The 24578-nt window shown below is 38.3% G+C and overlaps 1 long non-coding RNA gene across 1 annotated transcript in view; it reads right to left on the bottom strand.

Annotated features, from left to right (window-relative positions):
- Positions 1-24259, bottom strand: part of LOC131813096 (uncharacterized) — a 59671-nt gene extending 35412 nt beyond the window's left edge. Inside the window, exons 1-3 of the long non-coding RNA XR_009346598.1 lie at positions 24171-24259; positions 12451-12714; positions 2216-2347 (exon numbers count right to left, since the gene is read on the bottom strand). This is a non-coding gene — a long non-coding RNA (uncharacterized LOC131813096). The remainder of the gene's footprint in view (positions 1-2215; positions 2348-12450; positions 12715-24170) is intronic.
- Between the last annotated feature and the right edge of the window lie 319 nt (positions 24260-24578).

Raw genomic sequence — 24578 nt, 5'->3', positions numbered from 1 at the left:
AGACTCTGCTTTCAGCTCAGGTCATGATCTCAGGGTCCTGGGATCGAGCCCTGTATCTGGCTCTCTGCTCAGCTGGGAGGCTGCATCCCCCCACTCCCCCCGCCGCCTGCCTCTCTGCCTACTTGTGATATCTGTCTGTCAAATATATAAATAAAATCTTTAAAAAAATTTTGGAAAATAAAAATGGAAAAAATCAATCATAATCAACCATAATCCCATCACTTATATACAGTCATTATTAGTATTCATATTTTTCTCTCATTTTTCTCTGCACATATTCATAAAAGTTGAAGTTCAAACTATATGTGCAGTATTATATTCTACTTCTCAAATTAATGTCAGGTTGGGAGCAATTTCTAGCATTTATGTTTACATTGTTTGTATAATTGCCACATAATATTATAGTGACTATATATACTGTATTTTAAAAAAGGCTATAGGGTATTGCAAATTTCTCACTATAAAATAACACTGAATTACATATTTTTACTTTGTTGGTATTTTGGATTTCTTTTTGGATTTCTTTCTGAAGTGTCAAATTGAGGTATTATGTCAGTCTTTTTTTAAGTATTCCTTATATTCTAAAATATTCTTGTAAATTAATAGGCTTTTAAAATATGAAGTCAGAAAAAAAATTAATTAAAAATTAAATATCTTCTCCCATTCCATGGGTTGCCTCTTTGTTTTCTTGGCTGTTTCCTTGGCTGTGCAGAAGCTTTTGATTTTGATGAAGTCCCAAAAGTTCATCTTCGCTTTTGTTTCCTTTGCCTTTGGAGACATATCTTGAAAGAAGTTGCTGTGGCTGATATCGAAGAGATTACTGCCTATGTTCTCCTCTAGGATTCTGATGGATTCCTGTCTCATGCTGAGGTCTTTTATCCATTTTGAGAATCAGAATAATCACATTTATAAATACAATTCCATTGCAAATACGCAAAAACCATACTTCTGCAGAGGCAGCTTTTCTCAGGGTATGGTTCCCATTTCTGAGTATACTTGTGGCCTACTATAATAAACCTGAATTTACAAATGTCAGGAAAAGATGGGGTAGTCACTGTTTCTGTTCACCAAATATTTGCTGTTCTCTTTACAGATATATCTTGAGATTTTCTTTCTCTGTGCCCTTGAGTTAGAATCTGGAGATGGTACAAGGTAGCAGAGCCCCTAGAAGAGACATAATATGAATGGGAACTAAACCTTCCTTCTTTAAGCCACCAAGATTTTAGGATTATTTATTGCATCGAGTAACCTCTCCCATAATCTCCATCATGAGTAGACTGGATATAGCTTCTTTTACTCTTTTTTTTTTTAAGATTATTTATTTATTTATTTGACAGAGAAAGATCACAAAGTAGGCAGAGAGGCAGGCAGAGAGAGAGAGAGAGGAGGAAGCAGGCTCCCTGCTGAGCAGAGAGCCTGATACGGGACTCGATCCCAGGACCCCGAGATCATGACCTGAGCCGAAGGCAGCGGCTTAACCCACTGAGCCACCCAGGCGCCCCTGGATATAGCGTCTAATCAACAGAAATTAATACAGAGAAATGAATTCCCACTATAACAAAAATATAGCATTAATTAGAAGCTGTAGTGAGAAAACGGCCCATGGAGCTGGAAGAATGGTGATCCATGTTATGTAGAATATTTGGTAAAATGTCATGTGCAGTGTTGTAGAAGGCATACTCCATACTGATAAAATTGGACAATTAGAGGAGTGAGCTGGAAAACAGAACGCTAGTAACATGTTGACCACTATCAGCTCTATATGACATGGTGAGATAAGCTTATGGTAAAGATAAGCTGAAAAATGAACTGGTTGGTTTACAAGCTAGAATAAAAAGGAAATAGAGAGTCCTCTAATTCAAGGGCTGGTAGTGTTATAAGAAATTACTACTCATCATACTTAAACTATAAAATACATAATTAAGAAAGAGTTTTGAACAACAAAGGCTGATTAAAACTCTGCCTTAAAGATAAAACTAAATTAAGGATATGGCAATAGTGTTAAAAGCTAGTGATAAAAGCTCGGAGTAGATTTATCATGTGTACTCATTTCCTGTTGCTTCTGTGACAAATTACTACAAACTCGATGGCTTAAAATAATACAGATTTACTTTTCTAGTTCTTAGTCTTAAAAGGCTCTTTCTAGGCTAGAATCAAAGTGTTGGCAGGACTGTGTTCCCTTCTAGAGGCCTGAGGGGATAATCCATTTTCTTACCTTTTCAGCTTCTAAGGCTGCCCATATTCCTTGGCTCCTGGACGCCTTCCACTTTCAAAGTTAGCCATAGCTGGTCAAGTCTTTCTCATATTGCATGAGTTTCCATCAAACTTCCAGAGCTTCCTGACTGACCTATTTTAGACAAAAAGTATAAGGAATAAATATGTTTGTTATGACTAGGGAGTTATTTGTTACTGTAGCATAAATCAGCCTATCCTGTCTGATACAGACTACAAAAACTATTTTTTTAAACACTTTGTAAAAGTTTTATCCTGATGTTTATTTAAATATCTCCTAAGATATATCAATAGGAATTCTTGCATAGGCTTTCTATTTATACATCCTTTTGGGAATACACCTATTGGAGAAAACAAGCTTATATCTTCCCTATTGCCTTCTTCATTTATATCAATTTTAATACATACTTAACAGAGATAAAGAGGTGGAGAATTTATAAGAAAATCAGATTCATTATGTCTGAAGTAGCCCTGTCCTTCACTGCATTAATCAGGATTTCTTGAACATGGATTACTGGCTGTATTTAATTATGAAACAGAAGTTTAAGGCTTGGGTCTGTCAAATGAGAACCTTTTGAAGGCTAAGGCAGGAGGAATGAAAACCCCATCAAACAGCTCCTGGATTGGGTCACAGGGCCAGGACCTAACAATGTTGTCTACAGAGGGAACTAAGGGAACTAAATGGTAAATCCCAAATTATCAAAAATCACAGAAACAAAATCTATTATAATGGTGAAATCAAAAACAGTGGGGGAAAGTTATAAAACATAGGTAATTGCACAATTGCAGCTAAGTAAAACTGCTGAACCAGTGTAACAACAAGATGAGAAGGTATAGGATTCTTGTCATAAATAGAACAGAGGCATGATGACGTGCTAGGCACCTGGTTTAGAGGCGGGCTGGTCCAGGTTTCAGACAGATGGTATCCAACCTCTAGATGTCAATGAAATAACTATGCTGCTCTCTAGTATAACGTTCTACAGTGATTGCTTCAGAATTTCAATTAATATCCTGGCACTTCTGTGATTTCACTGGAAAAGGCTGGTCTTCATCTCAAATGAAAAATGGATCAGAGAAACCAAAAGAAGGACTGTCACAAAGAAGAAAGGAGGAGGAGGAGTTAGAAGAGGTAAAGCAAAAGGAAGGGGAGATGGATTAGGAAATGAAATGAGTGTTTAAAAAAAACTGAAAGGAAAGAAATGCTTCATAGTTCTGGAAGTCTAAAGAGCAAATTAGGGACACTGCCGAGAAAGCCAAAGGAAGGGACCCAAAAAGAGGCCAAAGCACCTGGAAATGAAGAGTGTGCAGGTTTTTTGGCGACGCAGGCAGTAAGATCTGGCCTGGGAATAGGAAGACTGTAGGTAGTCGCATCAGGGTATCCAGAGCAGAGACAGCTCAGTAAGGAATATCTGCCACCTAAGCCAGGGCCCAGTTTGTCATTCGGCTCCTGTTTTTTCACAGCCAAGAGAATCTCTGCGTCACCCTGAGCGGTCAGTCATGTGCCCCTTCCCATACATGGGAAGAGCTTCATTACATTCCAACACAACAAAGTAGCCAAAGTTCTGAAGAAAACATAAGAACATTTAGTCCTTTCCAAAGGTGCCCAATCGATCTCTCCTTGAGAAAGGGAAGATTTTTAAAAATAAGAACAATTCATCTTGTGCTTATTCTGAGTAGGAATTTAAAATGTCTTGGTTTCCACTCAATAGTCGGCCTCATCACTAAAGACTACAGCCGCCTTAGAACTATACCTGAGGATTTATTCCAAAGCTGGCATAAAACACCTCATTCCAAAACAATCCCATTTGAACTAAAACTCATTCGAGTCCATAAACTGAAGAGATGCAAACGCAAAGTTGGCCCTCCTTGAACATTTTCAAAGACAACAGCAGAACACAGTGACTGATGACTTTAACCCAAACAAACGTGTCACAATGTTGGTGACACTGCTTTCAGGGGCTTTCTGACGGTATCTCTCATTTGAGATATTTTATTTTTCTCAGTTGATTTTTTTCTGTTTTATAAAATATTTTAGCATGAAAAGCCCTCAAGGCATGAAGATATATTCTTGGGGCCTTAAAGCTTAGAATCGGCCCCTCCCAATGACTTGATAAATCTTTAAACAGCTGCCATGTTTTGTCTTGAGGGCATCATCACTGCCCCCTGTTCATTTTTTACTTGATTTGGTTGGTGCAGCATGAGGAGAATGGGAGTCAAAAGATGTTCCAGGTATGCTGTCTGGGAGCTAGACTCATCACAATGAGCCTCAGTTCTTCACCTGCAAAAAAGGTATAATAACACCAATTCTACCCCCTTCCCTGAGTTTTTAGGGAACACAACGACTATCACAAATTAAGTGCTCTGAAAAGAGGGAAAAAAAATCATGGAAATATTAACCCATGTGTTATTATTGGTATTATCATTTTTCTCTTTAATTATACTTTACAGGACCAAAGCTCTAATGCAAGGGCTCATAAAAGGTCTGGTGCACATTCAGGTGAGTTCTTGTGTACCTGGAAGCCTCACAGGCATCACAGAGGACTTACCACTATCCAGAGAACTAAGACCTTTAAGACACTAAGAAACTCAGTTATTCATGAGCACTGAGGCAGGAGAGAGTGGTTGGAGAGGGGAAAGCTAATTTAGTGGCAATAACAGGGAGAAAGTAGGAAGCTAATCTAATCATCAAGGAATGCTTCTCAGACTTGAACGTACTCCACACATACCTAAGATCACATTAAAATATGGATTCTAATTCAGCAAGATTGAATCTTCATTTCTAACAAGTTTTCAGAGGATGCCTACACTACTGAGCCATGAACCATATGCTGAGAAAAACAGAGAAGAATGCATGAAGAGTTTGGGTGACCAAGAAATCGCAACAGTAAGCCACAAGTTATCAACATACATAATTTTCAGAGCCTGTTACATACACCTTCCCAAAGAGATATTCAGTCTTAAAGAACCATGCTATCCCTACATTCCTTCATAAACTGTACCTTATATCCAAATGATTTGCTATTATGATGACTCAATACACCAAACTGCTAAATCAGTGAAAAAGATGTGGAGTTATATCTGTACACAGGAGATTATGCATAAATCACAAACTACCACATTTATATGTGTACTGTGGCCTGAGGGCAAATGTTATGAATGGGTATGCCCTATACCAGAGCATTACTTACTTCTTCAACCAATGTTTATTGACTTCTGTGTATCCAACATTGTGCTAGGGGCTGGCATTGCAGGAGTGGAAAGAAGATATATACCCGCCATCACAAAGATTACAAAACAGCAGGCTTTGGGGGTATGTGGAGAAGAAGGTAAGTCATAATGAAACATTAGCAATACTATTATGGGGGAAAAACAAGGAGCTGAGCCGGTGGCAGGGGGTACCCACTTTAAACAGGGTGGTCAGAAAAGTTCTTTCTGAGGAGATAATAGTGCCAGAGGACAAAATTTGTTTACTACTTTCCATTCAAGTGAAGGTTTCACACCTTGGCGTTGTTTTAAGAGAGAAAATGACTCCCATTTTCCCATTCTCCCCTTGAGCCTTTGGAGAAAGGAGGTCGGAACAGTGAAGCTTCCTCCACCAGGAAATCTGATACTAAATGACCTCTCTCTGATACAAAGGTGAAATTGTTTGATAAAGATACTAACAATAAAAAGTCTCCTCAAAATAGATTTGCCCAAAATGATTCTCTTTGATTTTCTAGCAGGAATCGTAAATTGTGTGCCAAGTAGTGTCGAATAATCTTTAATTGTATTGGGAGGAAATGACTGAATTGACTGGTGATGGAAAGAATTTCCTTGGCACCCATTCATCCAGGCAACAAATATTTATTGAGCATCTACTATGTGTGAGAGAGTATGCCAGGTATGTAGAATATGCAGGAAAAAAGTGATGAGCCCTTCTCCCAAGAGGCATGCACCCTAGTGGGAAAAATTGGTCTACTCATTAATTATTTCATCAATTCAACAAATATTTAGTAAGCACCTGTTACACACCAGACTTGATTCTAGACCATAAAATACAGCAGTGACTGAGACTGTCCAAGCCCCTGTGTCATGGTATTTACTTGTTAATCAAGGTCTACACATATAGGAAAGAAATAAATGAACTAGAAATTCAGATTCAGAAAATATAAGAAAAGTGCCATGATGAAAATTAAAAAAAGAATGATGTGATGGTGAATGCAGATGGAATTGCCACTTTAGACCAAGTGCGAAAGGAAGATATCCCTGAATAGGGAGCAACTGAGCTGACACCCAATGAAGAATGAAGTCAATCCCACATCCTAGGGTGGTACACTCTAGATATCAGGTGGATAGGACAAATGAAAGAAGGAAGGTATCAAGTGGGAAAAACAGTGTATGCAACGACACGAACATATAAAACAATAAGAGATGTTCTGGGAACTATCAACTGGAATTGAGAGCCAACTATGGAATAGTGAGCCTTGCCTATCAGGCAAAGAAGTTATATGGTTGGTGCTGTGAAGCTCCTGACCCAAGAGTTTCACAGTGGCCCTCTTTCTTGCATTGTCAATCTGTCCGCTGGTTTTCTGACATGGATCTAGGTAGGCTGATTAATTCCTCATGCTAATCTTCCCTATTATCATGTATGCTTTCTTCCTTACTATCATGTCACATATATATCTTCAAATTAGTACTTCTGCACTAAGTGCGACTATCTGGCTTATACAGGTATTTTCTCCATTAGATTGTGAGTTCCTTGAGGTTAGGGACAATACCCATTTAATTCTGCATTCCCAATACCTGAAACAACATTTGGTACATAATATGAGCCCAGCAAATTTTAATGGGAGGTGGACAGATAAATAAATGGGTGGTTGAAAATTCATAAAATTTTTAAATATTTCCAGGACCAAAATCAAGATGTTAGCACTGTAGCATGAACAAATAGCATCTAGATAAGGTGCATAGCAGTTGTTTCTCTGGTATTTTCCTGGGAGTTTCTGGTATTTTTTTAATTCCACAGGTTTAGGATGAATTGCTCAGCTCCACCGAGCCTTGTGATGCTGCCGACATTTAGAGCTTTCTCACTAGTTTTTGACCAATCGCACAGTTGCTTTTCTCTAGCCTGACCACCAGCTCCCCCTAGAGGAAAGCCAGGAATTGTATTTAGCTTTAATCATCATGCCTATTTTGATCTTTTACAGAAGCTGATCAGAGCATGTCTGGCAACAACGTAATGATGGGTTTGATTGCATGTGCCATTCTTCAGGAGGGATCATTTTGCAGTCTGTGATACATCAGTGTGGTACATACAGATTACCATTCATCTCTCAGAGTGCCCCTCTCCTGCAGATTATTCAGATACGCAGGAGAGGGAGAGGTAGAGAGGGAGGAGAAAAGCAGAGACAAGGATGGAGGAAGAAAGAGATGGATAGAGGGAAGAGCACAGGACAAAAGAGATTGTATTTCCTTGTCCAGAAGCCATATTTATGTTCACATGTTCATATTTAGAAATGACTGTCCATGGCAGTGTTCTATAACCTATATATGGCAAGGTTTCCAGATCACAGGTCTGAGGAATAAACCCACAACAAATGTAGATATGCCATGTTGGCTACATCTGGAGACACCAGCAAAGATGGCACAGTGAACTTCAGAGAGGTGGCAGCACTTGAAGAAGTGGACAATAGTTCCTAAAGTTCAGATTCCAAATTAGTCTTGAGAAATGGCTATCTTTCCCTCTGATAGGAACTGGATGGAAGAAGTCAAGATAGGAAAGAAATACACTCTCAGGAGAGAGATAATTAGGTACCAAACTATTTGTGGAATATCAGTTGGAGGTTGAAAGTAAGGAAAGATTTGGTGTGCGACCCTGAGCAGTATTTAACAAAACTGTCTTCGTGTTTCCGCCCAGCCTCCAGGAACTGACGATGGGTTCCCAGGTATGTAAGAGGCTGAATAACATGGAAAAATGGTATAATACATGCAACTTAGAAAGATGAGAGGTCAAAGCCATTCTGCTTGTAGCTTAATAGCTTGGTTTAACATGGGAGAAAAGGAGTATCTGCTTCATCGGGTAAAAAACAATGTGAAGTTAAGAGAGACATGTAGGCAATGGTCAATAAAAGTTCATTTTCTTCTTCCCTCCTTCCCTGCCTCATCACCATCTAGAGGCAGGAGTAAACCCAACCCCCCCCCCCCATACACACACCCCACCTCAGGAACAAGACCCTGAAATGAGCAACTACTGCATCTTTGGCCTTACAGACACAAACCTGACCAGTGAGGTTCTCTTCTTAATTGCTTTTCTGAAATACAATTTATTTTGGCCAACTGATTATATGAATGAAAGAAATAATGAAAACATGAATTTGTGAATTTCTGTCTGTTCAAATCTGTACTTGATACTCTAAGACATCTTATTCATTTCATCCTCAGCATATCTCCAGAGAGGAATTCTTATCTCCTTTTATAGACGAGGAAACTGATGCTTGTAGAAGTAAGTAGCTTGCTTAGGATCATAACCTGGGAACTACAGAGTTGAGATTTAAACCCAGATGATACGATTTTAAGTCCATTTTCTTTTCCGATACAATAAAGCCTCAAGTTACAGCTTATTTCCCTCAGTCCCAGCATCAATCCTACTCGTTAAAATAGAAAGTAGTTTGCAAGAGATGTAAGGCACTATTGGATAGGTAAACTGAGACCCATTCCCAAAAGACCAACCTACTCACTGTCTCAGATTCTTAGAAGCCAGGAAGGGCCAGATGCCTGAGTTTTAGCCAAATAATTTGGGTAAGCTGAAGTTTGCTAGATAGAGTATCTGGAAAGTTTTGCTGTAGGATAAAAGAAGCATACATCTCTAGCACTACACTTGCCCTTCTACTTTCTACATGAATATAGGCTTGATGTCTGGAGCAGCAGCAACCATCTTGTGATGATCAGGAAAAGGTAAAGAAAATCACAGAGATGCTGCCCCTGACATCAAGCTGCATGAACAAGAGTAGCCAACTACATTCTGACTCCTTGATGGGTGAGAAAAACAAAGTATTTTTTTTAAACACTATTAGACCTTATTCTTGTAATTACAGGTAAAAAACAAAAAACAACGACAAAAAAAACAACCAATGGATGCAGAAGAATATTTAAAACACTGTCTCTAAAGTATCCAGATTAGTGAGATAAGAGAAAAACAACTTTAATTTTATGATAATAAATATCTATCTTTAAATGAAAAGCACATTTTCAAGGTTATAATTTCCTGCTCTGGGGTAAAAAAAAGAAATAAAACATCATCCATGTTTAAGTGATCCTAAACTCTGAATGGTATGAAGGACAAAAGAAAATGTTATGAAAATGGAATTGAGACAATAAAGACAGTTACTCGGATTTTTCTGAACAGCATCTAACACATAGTTGATGCTCAATTCGGCTGAGTGCTTAAAATTATGTATCTTATTAGCAACCCATCTCAGTACTATCATTTGGGAAAGTTCTTTCTCTCACAAATCAATATTATGAAGAATCGGGCAGCAGGTGGAGGATGTAAAAATGAATCATTTTTCAATAACTTCTTTCAGTATGGAAGGCTTCAAATGTCTAGACATATTTTGCTATTGAATCCCACACTGATATTTAAGGGGTTGTTTCTCCCCATCGCATACAAAATTACCCTAATTAGAGCAAAGCATTTTGGTCACACACTGTCTCTCCTGAGCAGAGAGTGAAGTCCGTCTGGGCTCCTTCCTATAGCTCCTGCCAGGACAGCCAACACCCGCCCAGTCATCAGGGATGGGCTGAGCAATAAGATGCTTTCTCTCCAGTTTGATGACAGACATAGTAAGTTCTTTTATTCTTGGCACTGAGTGGAAAGTTGTCAATTTCTCACATGGCATTTCATTAAAAGTTTAATCTATTACTTAGTAATAAAAATGCAGATACTAACAGGTAACAAAGCTTTGACTTAAAAATTAATATTTAGGGGAGACAAGAATTTGAAAGCACTTTCATGTTCTCCTGGTTTCCTGATCACTCGCAGATTATCAGGTGTCCCTGATTTGCAGACTTACATTCATGTCTTGTGCGAGAAATTTTCAGAAAGATAAACCCAGCAGGAGAAGAAAGCTCAGATGCATAATCATAACAGGGACACACCCGGATCTGAGAGGAGAAAAGGGAACAAAGAAAGAACAAAGGGCACCAGAAGACCAAGTGGCCTGAATGGGGACAATCACCTGGGTAGGACCAATAATACTGGCTCAGGATCAAATGAGTTCTGAAAATTATTTTAAAGTGTTTGATAGAGTTCATGAGAATATTGCCCAATATGCAAGCTCATTATTCTGTTATGTGCCAGAAGATAATATTCACCAACAAAAAGGGAGGAATTTGACCTTAAAATTTCTAACAGATCATAACATCGCTATTTGAACATCTGTTCCTGGTATCACGACGCTGCTCTCCAACTTACTTCATTTAACTTCCTTTTGGTCCATACTTGCAATTACTTCAAATAACGATAGAACATTACTCTGGGTTGTTTGTAGGTGAACGGGCAGTCTTACCTTTCCCATGTTACCTCATGGAATTAGGCAATTAGATACTCTGATTTGCCCAAACAGTAATCCACGGCTCACCTACTCCTTCCCCAACCAAATCACTGCTTACTCTCTTTGGAGACAGTATTATTTTAAGGACTCTGTTGGCCAGCATGGTGGCATCTTCTTGTGCAACTGCATTTCAATCTGTGTTAGTCCATACTGGAATAATAGGAAGTGTTCAGGACTCAGTATCAGTATCACGGATCTAAATCCTAGCTCTGAAATTACCAGGTGTTTGAGTACTGGCAAAGTACTTCATCTCCTGGAACTTCAGACTCCCTTTTAAAACTGAGGTCTTGAGGGGCGCCTGGGTAGCTCAGTGGGTTAAAGCCTCTGCCTTCAGCTCAGGTCTTGGGATGGAGCCCCACATTGGGCTCTCTGCTCGGCAGGGAGCCTGTTTCCTCCTCTCTCTCTGCCTGCCTTTCTGCCTACTTGTGATCTCTGTCTGTCAAATAAATAAATAACATCTTTAAAACTAAGGTCTTGATACCTAACTCACAGAACTGCTGAAAGGCTGAATGGGATGGTTGGTGGGAAAGCGTCTGGCTGATAGTGGGGTCCAAAATAACCTTTCTCTGGATCTGAACTGTTTACGGAAAGCAAAAAACAGGAACCCAGTAACTTCCTAGCACCCAGGGACTTAAGTGTGCCATGTATGAGAATATAGATTATTTTATGTTTATATATGCATTGCTACCAAAAAAATATATATATATCCACCTCACATATTGCACACATCCACCTAATAGCACTGGAATGACTGACAGATAGCAGTGACCTTCTCCCAGGAAATCACAGATTTTCAAAACAAGCACTTTTTAAAATTACATAAGTATGCAGTATGAATCAGAAAAGCATGAGGCTATGTTTGCTTGTTTGATCAACATTTCATTTCCTGTAGTTTCCATCTTTTTACTGCTGGCCTGCTATCTCCCTCAATAGGAGAAGGCTACTGGGATGTTTGTTATAATCGTCTGCTTAAGGTTCTTTGGCAGATCACATGTTTTACTTAATTAAATAATGCCCCAATTAATTGATTTGTTTGTAGACATTCTTAATTTAGTAAACGCTGAGCAGAATGCTAAAAATACCATTATATTTCTGACAGAGGCACCACTAAAGTCTGATAATTGATAGCTTTGCTGTTTTTTCTGATGGCCTGAAAAGCTTTTAAAGCTAAATTCTGTAATCATGTTCATCTTTGGAAATTAGTTTTGTGAAACCACACATTTAGTTCTTGCTGAGAAATCTCATTTTAGTCATTTTAACATAATTTATAATGCATAAACTAAATTAGCTTTTGTAGCTAAGCCAGCACATTTTTCTTTAATTTTTATCTCATCCTAATATATTTTTGACCTTGAAAACTGTAATGTCTGTTGGATATTGAAGCCTCTGAACAAAGAAAATCATTTCCATTCCATCACTATGGTTACACTTTCTTCGCTCTCCAGCACTGAACAGCGCTGAAAGTGTTGAATCTGGATTCCTCAGGAGGGCAAGGGGAACTTCACGTAATATCATTTAGTCCTGATTAAATAAACACATATACATAATGGAACCCAGGAAAGTAGCAAATTGCTTCACTCTGTTTACACTGCATACCATATGACTAATGGTAAGGGCAATATATCACCTGGTGTTAGTCTTTAGTCGCTTCAGGCTCTGTTGTGTGTGGTTTCTCCCCAGGCAGTCGTACATACATATTCGTCTCAGAAAACACAGTCAAAATGCCAAGCAGCTCCTAACACCTTCAGTCCTCCTGAAGTCAAAGTGGTTTCACCCCTTCCGAACAACAGAGAACTTCGAGTGTGACTCATAATGTTTCCTGTCCACCAGAGACGCATTTCCAATGTGCTGGCGGCATGTCTCTCACCATCCTAAAATGGCTTTGGCTGCCCTACAAAAGCAAGAGAAGGAAATGGTCATTCAAACAAATGCTTTCTTGCTGCCTGTGACAGAAAGAAAAAAAAAAAAATACTCTTTTTATGGAGGGCACCATTTGGTAAAACGTTGCTTGAATTTCTTTTATTACAAGGCTGGTTCATCATGTTAACAATAGGTTTTCTGTTTTTTCTTCTTAGGAGTTGATGGATCAAAGGCGTCTTGCAGAGAACTGTTGGCAATAGTCAGTATCTTCAAGTGGCCATAAGGGCTCAAAGAGTATATCCAATCATTTTTGTGGCAAATTAAATCCATATAAGCTGAAACAGAATATCTCCTTCCTAAAATTCATATGTGAACAGATTTCCGGCTACCTTGATTGGGTAGTGCAAAGGCAATGCAGAGCTGTTCATTTCAGCAGCAAAATGATTTTTTTAGAAGTGGGGTAAGGGACACTTGGAGATATGCTGGAGCTCAGGTAGAAATGGAATCTGCATCTGTAATAGCTTCTGGGTACAGGAACCACTGTAATCACCTGTGGCCCAGCACAGGGCTTGCCCATACTGAACATGCAATAGAATTTAGAAGCATGGAAGGATGGGTAGATGGATGACTGGTTCACTGTTTTATAAGGTCTAAAGATTCTTTGATGACAGGACATAGCACCCGGACCCTTACATGCACTAACTATAAGCATAATTACTAAATAATTTTTTGGATTAGCAGGATTATCAAGTTTTCATAACTTAGTTTTGGTGTGTAAAGACCCAAAAAGTTTAAAAAGGAGGCTCACAAACACTTTGCCTATTTTAATAGCCTCAAATGTTTTCCTATAAGGTGCCAGGGTCGATTCTGTACATGGGCTGGAACATGTATATTTTTAAAGCAAATGTAGCGGGGACTGTCCAAGTTCAGGAGGGACTGCCATCATATAGCATGCTGTGTCAGAGGCAGAAATCACAAGCCAGCCCTGGCAAGCAGAATAATAATCCTCCAGAGATGTCCCCACCCTAATTCCCAGTATGTTATGTTACATCACAAGGGAAATTAAGGTCGCAGCTGGAATGAAGATTGCTCATCAAACTGACTTGAAAATAGATGATCCAGGTGGGCCCAATGTAATCACAAGGATTCTTAAAAGCAGTCAAAGGAAGAAGGGGAAGTTAGAGATGGGAGGTGAGAAGGGGTCCACCTACCATTGCCCACTTGGAAGAAGGAGGCAGAAGGGGCCAAGACCTAAGGAGTGTGAGCAGTCTGTAGATGCTGAAAAGGCAAGGGAATGAGTTCTTCCCTCCAGCCTTCAGAAAGGAGCGGTGCCCTGCAGACGCCTTGATTTTAGCCCTGTGAGGCTCATGCTAGACTTCCGACCTATAGAACTACAAGATAAGACGCTGGTGGGTTTTGAAGCCACTACATCTGTGATAGGCTTTTTGTTTTGTTTTGTTTTAATAGCAGCAAATGTGAAACGAATAACCAAATTCCCAAAGCATAAAATAATTGCCTCTTTTCTTCCAGATTTTCTTCACCCAAAGTTTTGTTTATAGATCAACCAAACCCTCAATGATTTGTCCAGGTTCAGGTGATTTTTGCTTGTTGAAATATTTGCATGTTTCATATATGATTCAGGACACCCTCATTCTGAACGCATTTTGTTCATGTACCATCCTTCATTCAAAGCTATCAACTCTCTTTGAATGTTATATTTAAAAATAAAATCTAAACCGATTTTGATTTTGTAGAAGGGGACAGTGGAAGAGAGGCAGCTTGCCCCTCAGACCACAGTAAATATTTTGAGGCCTTCAAATGCCAGATAATATCCAAGGAAGAGGGCCACACATTCTGCTATCAAAGTAGTCATTATTTTACTTTCCTCCTTCCTATTCATTCTTGTATACGCGAAAGAATACACCTCACACTGATCCTCTCAGATGTGGAAGACACCAGAATTTACACCATGTTTTTTTTTTTTTTTTTTTAAGATTTTATTGATTTATTTGACAGAGATCACAAGTAAGCAGAGAGGCAGGCAGAGAGGAGGAGGAAGCAGGCTCCCCGCTGAGCAGAGAGCCCAATGCGGGGCTCGATCCCAGGACTCTGGGATCATGACCTGAGCCGAAGGCAGAGGCTTTAACCCACTGAGCCACCCAGGTGCCCCTACAGCACGTTTTGAAGGGAACGCACTCAACAGTGAAGCCATGTGGTCTCAAGGTCAGTGTTAAAGAGTTTGACGGGACATGACTGTAGCTAGAAAAATGCAAGATGGCTGAGTTGTAGCATGGATCCTTCACAGGCAGGTATTATTCTAAGCTGCTTATCACAGTTTATGGGTAAATATCAAGAGGTGCATAATCTAGACAGCAGATCATTAAGTGGACGGTGAGATCAAAGCAAATGTCAATCCCAGCTTCGCTGCCCAGTACCAGTGGCCCGTTTTCAGGTAACCTCCCTCTGTTTTTTACGACCTCTCCCTGTTTTCTTGCAACCTTCCTCTGTTTCAACAGCTCAATCAAAACGCTTCTGTATCTTGCAGGGACACTCTATTCCCTTTACTTCCCATTTGTTTCCCTTAATGGAGTTTTGATTTTTTGATCTATCTCTTCTGCTTTTTTCCTTTCTAAGTTCAGAAAGCTTGGGTATCTGATTTCCCTCTCCTTTTTCTCTCTTATCTTTTCAATCTGGTTTTTAAATGTCACTTTTAGTCAAGGGTTTTTTCCATTTTTATACTGGGCTTGTTTTATGTCCCCTTCTCTTGAGAGTAAAGTTCTTTAAAAATTCACTTTGTAACTGTTGTTTACATTTGTTGTTGTTGTTTTTAATAACAAAACTTTGTATCTCAGCAGAAGTAGTGATAATAAAACCTCCAGAGGCAAATTTGCTCCCTCTTTCAGCATCTTTTCATCGAATGCTACCTCACTTTATGATAAACTTCAGGGAGGAAAGATAAGATGATGAATAAGGCCATTATTATCCTCAAGAAATTCACCCACCAGTAAAGAAGAAAACAACTCTATTACAGAAAATAACTCAAGGAATGTGATGACTGACTCCCGAAGGACGTGACATGCAGCACTGTAGGATGCCCCTCCTTTCTTACCATCATTCCTGAACACTCACAATAGTGCATCTAAACCCCAACCCCCTCAACCCAAGCAAGAGAAAGCTAACTAAGCAGGCATCCATCCCACTAAGCTTCAAATACTTCCTTTAAACTGTTAAGGACAGTTTCCTTTGATGGCTACGATACAGTTTTTGCATTGTCTTATTGGTGCCCATTTGGATTCCTTCAGTTCGGGGCATTAATAGAGCAGCAATGAATATGTGTATAAAAGTCTTTTGTGGACATATGTTTTCATTTGTCTTGATTAAATACTTAGAAGTAGAATTATTTGGTTATAAGGTCAAAGCAGGTTTCAATTTAAAAGAAACGGCCAGTTTCCAAATCGGTTGTACCATTTCATACTCCTGCCAGCAACAGAAGAGAATTCTAATTGCGTAACATCGTAGCCAACATTTAGTGTTGTCAGGCTTTTTAAATTTAAGCCATTTCAGAAGTATAATGATATTTTCATATAAATTTGCATTCCCCTGATGACTAATAATGTGTAATTTTTCATGTGTTTATTGGCCATTTATGTATTTTCTTCATGTTAAAAATCACACTGATTTTATAACTTTTGTCTATTTCTAAACTCTCTATTCTGTTTCATAAACCTTAAAGATCCAGGGGGTGCCTGGGTAGCTCAGCCCTTGGGCCTCTGCCTTTGGCTCAGGTCATGATCCCCAGACAATGGGGTCAAGTCCCACACAGGGCTCCCTGCTCAGTGGGAAGCCTGTTTGACCCTCTCCCACTCCCCCTGCTTGTGTTCCCTCTCTTGCTGTGTATCTCTGTCAAATAAATAAAAAAAAAAAAATCTTTAAAAAAAAAGCAATAAAAATATATATAAACATTAAAGATCTATTGTTAGCCACCATCACACTTTCTTCATTCGTTTAACTTCATGATGGGTTCTGAAATCAGGTAGTATATACCTTTTAACTTGTTTCTCCTCTTTAAGATCCCTCCTTCCCCTCCACCCTCCCTCCCTTCCTTTCTTTCTTTCCTTTTCTAGGTCCTTTGTATTTCCAAATAATCTTAGAATCAGCTTGCCAATTTTTAGAAGAAAAAAAGCGTTGGGATTATGAGATTACACTGAAAATCTCTAGGAAGAATTTAGGGAATTTTACATCTTATATTAAATTTACATTAACATACTTAATCTTCCAATCCATGAATATAGTTTATTTATTCCCTTATGTAGATCTTCAGTTTTGCTCAGTAACTTTTTTAGTTTTCAGGGAGAAGTTCTTGCACATACTTACATCTAGTAACTTAATATTTTGATGCTGTTGCCAGCAGTGGGTTTTTAAATTCAATCTTCATATCATGTATTGCTATTACATATAATGCAACTAATTTCTCTATATCAATCCTCTATTCTGTGGCCATGCTAAAGTCAAATGTCGGTTCTAGGATCTTTTTTGATAAATCCCCCCAAATTTTCTATGTATACATTTATATTGTCATTTTTCCTTTTATATGTTTTTTAACTTTTGCTTTATTACACTAGCCATTACTTTGAGCACAAGGTTTAACAGAAGTAACAGGAGTAACCTTTTTTGTCTTGATCCAAAATCAAAGGGAAAACAATCAGTCCTTCACCATTAAATGTTAGACTGAGAGACCCTCTACTATTCCTACTTTGCTGAAAGTTTTTGTCACAAATGGGTGTTGAATTTTGCTTTTTCCTGAATTTTAGATAATCACATAATATTTCTTCTTTAATCTGTTAATATATTGCTTTGATTCATTAATTTTATTAAATTGATTTAAATCACTGATTTAAAAATGTTTAAACAACCTTGCATTCTTTGTGAGATAAATCCACTTTGTCATATATGCTATCCAACTATATATATCCAGATTTGATTTCTACTGTTTTGTCAAAATTTCTGCATACACACACACACACACACACACATACATACATATATTAATGAATGATACTGGACTGTGACATTAAAGCTATGTGTACCTTATAAAGTTGAGTAGCATTTCTAATTCCTTTTTCTGAACAAGTTTTTGTAAAACTGGAAATATTTCTTTTTTAAATGCAAGTTAAAGTTTTCCCGTTAAATAACTTGCATCTGGAATACAGGAAGGTTTTAAATTATATATTTAACTTACTTAAATTCAACACAGTTGAACTGTTATTATTTTCTCATTTCATGGCATAAATACAGTATTTCCTTACTAATTTTTAATGTCCACAGCATCTGTAGTGATGGCCCCTTCTACATTTCTGATATTGGTAATTTTCAATTTCTATTTTCTTTTAAAATTTTTATCAGTGCAGGAGTGGTTCAGTCGGTTAAGCATCCAACTGTTGATTTCAGCTCAGGTCATGATCTCAGGGTCAAAGGATAGAGCCTGGTTTCAGGTTCCACACTCAGTAGGGAATTCACTTGAAATTTTGTCCCTTCCCTCTCCCTCTGCCCCTCCCACAGCTCTCTCTCTTTAAAATAAGAAAATAAACATTCTAAAACAAATGAACAAAAAAAATGAATACAATTTTTATTACTAGCCAGGAGGCAACTGTTCTCAACTAGGATTCCACAAAAGAAACAAACCCTAGGGGCGCCTGGGTGGCTCAGTGGGTTAAGCCGCTGCCTTCGGCTCAGGTCATGATCTCAGAGTCCTGGGATCGAGTCCCGCATCGGGCTCTCTGCTCAGCAGGGAGCCTGCTTTCCTCTCTCTCTCTGCCTGCCTCTCCATCTACTTGTGATTTCTGTCAAATAAATAAATAAAATCTTTAAAAAAAAAAAAAAAAAGAAACAAACCCTAATGCTCTAAAGCAACTGTTATATAAAAATAAATACTTTTTTCTATTTATCTAAAATAGAATTGGCTATGCAACTTACTTAGAAAAAAACAGAAAACGGTCCAATAATATTCTTTAAGTCTAATTCTCTTGCAGAATCCCAGATGAGAAAAATAAATTCTCAATTTTAGTCTTTTCTGATAATCAATTTTTTGTTTCACTGATTTTTCTATTATTTGCTCAACTTCTGTTTCATTAATATTATTTTCTTTCTTCTGTGCATTTTGGGTATAGTTTCCTTTGATTTTTTCTAACTAAGGTGCAAATACACATGGTTGATTTAAAAGCATTTTTCTGGGGCACCTGGATGGCCAGTCAGTTAAGCATCTGCCTTCGGTTTGGGTCATGATCCCCAGGATCACTGCTCAGCAGGGAGTCTGCTTTTCCCTCTCCCTCTTCTGCTTCCCCTGCTTGTGCTCTGTCTCTAATAAATAAAATCTTAGAAAACAAAAACAAAAACAAAGACAAACCACTTTTCCCTTTAATATAAGATCTGCCATCATAACTTTCCACCTGAACGTTTTACCTGCACGTCACAAACTTTAATACTTTGTTTTTATTACCATTTAGTGAAGTATTTCTTAATTATCTTTGTAATTCTTTTTATTTGGTCAATATATTATTTAGAAGTGTTTCTTATTCCAAATATTTAAGAACTGTGTATTTTGTTACTGATGTCTAGCTTAATTCTTTATGGGCAGAAAATACACTCTATAAGATTTCAATAATGTTAAATTTATAAACACACTTAGATTGTCCAGCAAATAGTCTCCTTTGATAAATATTCCATGTACCCTTGAAAAGAAAGTGTCCTACAATTGTTGAACAGTGTGCTATAATTATCTATTAGGTCAAGTTGGCTGATAGCAGTGTTTAAATCTTTATCTTTATAGCTTTCAGTCTATTTGTCAAATCAATTACTGAGAGCAGAAGTGTTAAAATGTCCAACTCTGATAATGGATATGTCTATTTTTGCCTTCAGTCCTATCACTTTTTGATTTATATGTTTTGAGGCTCTGTTATAGATGCACCCACATTTAAGACTGTTTTGTCTTCTTAATGAATAATAATTCATTATTTATATCCTTATTAAATCTTCTTCTTTATCTCTGGTAATACTCTTTTCCTTGAACTCTAAGTTGCCTATCCTTGACACAATTACTGCATCTTTACTATGGTCAATGATTTTTTTTCCCCCTCTTTTAACCCATCTATGCCTTCATGTTTAAAATGCATCTCACATAATTTATTAGAATGGCTAAAATAACAAAAATAGTGACAACATTAAATGCTGGCAAAGATGCAGAAAAACTGGATCACTCATACATTGTTAGTGAGATTATACAATGATAAAGCTACCCTGGAAAAGAATTTGACTGTTTCTTATAAAACTAAACATGAAACTCCCATAGAACCCAGCAGTTGTACTGTTGGGCATTTTTCCCAGAGAAATGAAAACTTATGTCCATACAAAAAACCCTGTACACAAATGTTCACAGAAGACTTATTTGTAATAGCCAAAATGGAGAGATAATCCAGAGGTCCTTCAGCAGATGAACAGTGAAATAAACAATGACACATATACATCATGGAATACTACTCAGTAAAAGGAACAAACGGTCAATACATGCAACAGCTTGAATGATTCTCCAGGGAATTAGGTGAATTGAGTGAGAAAAGCCAATCCCCAAAGACTGACGATTGCATAATTTCACTTATTACATTCTTGCAATGACAAATCATAGCGATTAGATTAGTGGTTGCTATGGGTCAGGGACTAGAGTCTGAGAGGTGGGTGTGGCCAAGAAAAAGAGCAACAAGTCTGTTAATTTCAAGCTCTGTGTTATTTCTGGCTTTGTTGCTATTGACTCACTTTTCTCCTGGTTAAGTGCCACATTTTCCTACTCCCTCACATGTCTTCAAACACATTATATATACTCAATTGTGGATTCAATGCTGTTATAGAAGTCTCAATTTTAAGACTAATTAATTTTGTTTTGCTCTGGCAGGCACTTAATTTATTGAGAGATCAGCTTTATCTTATCAAGGCTTGGTTTTAAGCTTTTTTATAATGATTCTAGAGTAGCCCTTTTTCTAGAGCTAGGGTAACCTTACTCTTAAGATATTCATTTTCTGAGATCTCAATCGAATGTTCATGAGGCCCCTCCATGGTGGACAGCTGTAACTCCATCTTCCTCTCCTAAGCATCCTCAATTTTGTTCAGTTCATTATCCAATAGCTGTTTTTGGCCTAATCTTCCTGAATCTTGATCTATGAGTTCTGTGACACAGCTTTCTAGTCACCCAAACCCTCCAAGGGACCCTGATGCAGCTTTCTGAAGCCATCTTATGTGTCTCTGTCTGCTCCTCAGTAACCTGACCTGTAAACTTCCTGCAACATCAGCATCCAAACTCTATTCTCTCCTGACTCCACCCAGTGAAACCACTACCTGAAAAAGAAACACACTTGAGAAAAAAAGAGAATTAGGCTCAATGTGTTTTCAATTGGGCTTCACTTACTTGTGCTGAAGTTTGAATGGTGGTCTCAGGCAGAAAGCTGTAGTGAAATATGGTATCTTCCTGATCTCAAGTATCACAGCCCCATGCTCTCTGTTGCCCAACATGAGAAAACAGTTTATTCATACACTTTTTCCAGCTTTCTAGTTCTTCATAGCAGAAAGGTTCAGTCCCATAACCATTTTCCACCATGGTTGCTACTGCATCTACACTTAAAGATGATGTTTTGTTTCATCCTCATAATAACTCCATGAAATAAATACTCTTAAACCATTTCCTGGCTAAGAAGGAGGAGCAAACTTAGATAAGTTAAACACTTTCTGTTACTCTTTAAGCCCTTGAAGGGTAAAAGCAAATTTTATTCACTCTGTTCTTCATCACACTTTACTCAGTCCTTTGTACACAACAGATGCTCGATAAATAAACTAAGGTTTTGGTGGGTGCTATTTCCAACATTACACACATGAAAAACCTGTATCTCAAATTGGGAAAAGAGGAAGAAACAAAGCTTGGATTTGCAAACTACGCATCACAAGGCCCAAGTGACCCACATGTCTTTTTTAAATAAAGTTTTATTGGAACATGGCCATACTCATTCTTCTACATATTCTCTCTGGCTGCTTTCATGCTATGATGACTAACTTGAGTAGTTAGGCCTGCAAAGCCTAAAATATTTACTATCTGGTCTTGGGCATAAGTTTGCCAGCCCCTGATTTAGTGTATCTTACATGCCAGGCAATCTGCTCAGCACTGTTACATACTTTTCACCTCATTAAATTTCCCAGCCATGTTGTTGAAATAATAAATACTGCCATTATCCAGATGTGGACTCTGAGACCCAGAAAGGTAACTTGTCCCAGTTTTTATAGCTCGTGAGTGGCAGAGCACACATCTGAATTCTGATTTGTCAGATTCTGACACCTATACCTTTTTCTTTTTTTAACTTCTAACATTCTAACAGTCAGAGAACCTTGACAAGAAAACGGAAGATGCTAAACGGGAGGGCCCTTTTTGTGATTTGCATATCATCACATATGGGCAAGTGGGACTAAAGCTAAAGTAAGCTGAAGAGCTGGCTTTATATCCTATAATAAAAATAGTTAATATCATTACTATAAGAAGTGTTTCATGTTAACCCCTGTACTGATTACAAATTATGTGCATGTGGAGCGTGCAATACACAGGTTGTGTGTGTGTATATATATGTATCTGTATCACACAAATATATAGGTATATATATGTAAAAGATAAATGTGTGTGCATATATATAATTTGGTTTTCATATTCTATGAGGATGTCATTTTAGGAACAGAAAGAAATGCTGAGTAGGTTTATATTACAACATGGTAACTAGTAAATCAAGTGTTCAGCTTGGTTTTCCTAACTCACTAGTGCTCTGTGTATACCTGCTTTCCATTCTTTCTCAACTCTCCCCTAGCTTTTCTGACCTCAAACACCATCCCAGGGAATGAGGAAGGAGAATGTCTCACAGGTCCTCTCTGGTCACACAAAGTACCAACGGCCCACTGGTCAACAGCTCTTCTGGGCTTCCTCAGCAATCTTCCAGACCTCATTCCCAGCCTTGTCAAGATGTGATGCAGTGCCCCCCCCTTCTCTTTTAAGTGCTTTAAGCTGTGAGCTATCATCATTTAATTTTAGATTATCTTCTGATTTCCTATGTGGGCCGAGAATGAGAGTAGTCTGGGGGAAAATGGTAGTGACAATAAATGAGAAGGGAAGCATTTGTGAAAATCTTTTTCTTCTTTTCAAGAAGAGCTGTAATAGTGTTTTGTATCAACATGACTCCTGCCTTCAGCTGTAACAAAGTTAGAGAAAATGTTGGTGCTATAAATTGAGAGTTCAGGAGGTAACTCTATTGACCCAGTCTTTTCAATGGGATTGGTATTATAGGTTTCCCGCATAGAAACCAGTGCAGAAATATTTCTAAAGTAATTTCATCTTTGCCAGTAGCCCTTTCCTCCCTCCTTATGCCTCTTCTCTTTCCCAAGGTGTTCCTAAGTTCTTCGATCTCCTGGTGTCTTCTGTTCATGCTCACATTCCAAACCTCCACAACTTCCTGTGGTGCCTGACATCAAATCACTCACAGGGCAGAGGTAGGGACATAACTTACCATTTGCCAAATTGGGTTTTCTTATAACTGGTTCAAAAGAGAGCTCTCTCATAATAGACCAATAAATGTTATACAGACACAGAGAATGTCAAACTTCAGGACAACTAAAAGTCTGATGAAATAGAAGATGCCATGTCGACAGACCATTTTCTTGGAGGAGTTTTGTTCATGGAAAGATAAAGGGAAACAGGTCACAATTACTCTCATGGGTGCTCTCAGTAGGTTGTTATTTTTAGAGATGTTCCAAAGGTAAGAAATGGTAGGCAGCAAACATGTAAAAAAACCTGAATGCAAATGTGACATCTTCTACAACCAGCCAGAAAACTTGGGGTGCTTTAGGATTGTGCAGCCATTTCTCCAGTAATAGACACCACACTACATTCTATCCCAAAGGGATTAGGATTAGGACTGACAGCCGAAGGGAGACCAAGGAGTCGAAAAATCACAGCAAGGAGAAGCAAACCACTAAGTGGGACATCAATCCCACAGGGGCTAGGAAGCTGGCCACCATTTTAACTCCATCTTCACCAGAAGTTTTTAATTAAGTCTATTGAGAATTTTCTTTTTTTCATTGTGGGGATACATCCTTGATTTTCTAATAGCAGTTAACACGAGCAGTTGGGTTCATTTTAGAACAGCTGGAACACACCAGTTCCATAAAGGGAGAGAAAACTCTCCTTCTAATTTAAGTCACCATGTAGAACCACGCCCTTTGGATTATGCCTATCCTGATTACCCTTGGATTATGCCTATCTTTACTTTCTTCCAGCTTGACCATCTCCATAAATGTCATCTTTCCTGTCATCCAAACCTTAATTTTGCTTCCCCTTTGTCCTTCCTTTCCTGAAATCCAGCCCATTGGTGGATGCTGGCCTTACTGACAGCATCGGTAGCTGATCAGATTTACCTAGAGAAGCAGCAGCTGTCAAAGATGATTCCAACATCATCAGTTAATGGTCACTTGGCCACCACTTCTCTGCTTCCTGCCTGAAATGCCTGTGAAAGAGGCAGGGGAAAAGATTAAATGAGTTCACCATGCACTTCTTCGCTGCAGGTTACCTGGCTTAGGATGTTGGGTCTGAGCTGGACAAAAGGAAAGAAATGAGATCGGAATCTGAGACTTACATGTGCTGGGCTTTGTCCTGACTAAAAAGGCCTAAAATGGAATGCAATGGAATCCTCTTAAAATGTTAACAGAGGACAAGAATGGAGCAAATTGGCAGAGTGTATTTAAGGTGGTGACTGAAAAAAAAAGAATGCCTTCCCAGGCTTCTACTCCACTGAATTCAGACTTATAAACAGATTACACTGTTTT

The sequence above is a fragment of the Mustela lutreola genome, chromosome 12, assembly GCF_030435805.1.
Source record: "Mustela lutreola isolate mMusLut2 chromosome 12, mMusLut2.pri, whole genome shotgun sequence".
Taxonomy (NCBI): domain Eukaryota; kingdom Metazoa; phylum Chordata; class Mammalia; order Carnivora; family Mustelidae; genus Mustela; species Mustela lutreola.
The sequence above is the reverse complement of the archived record's forward strand: the minus strand, read 5'-3'. Positions and strand labels throughout refer to the sequence as shown.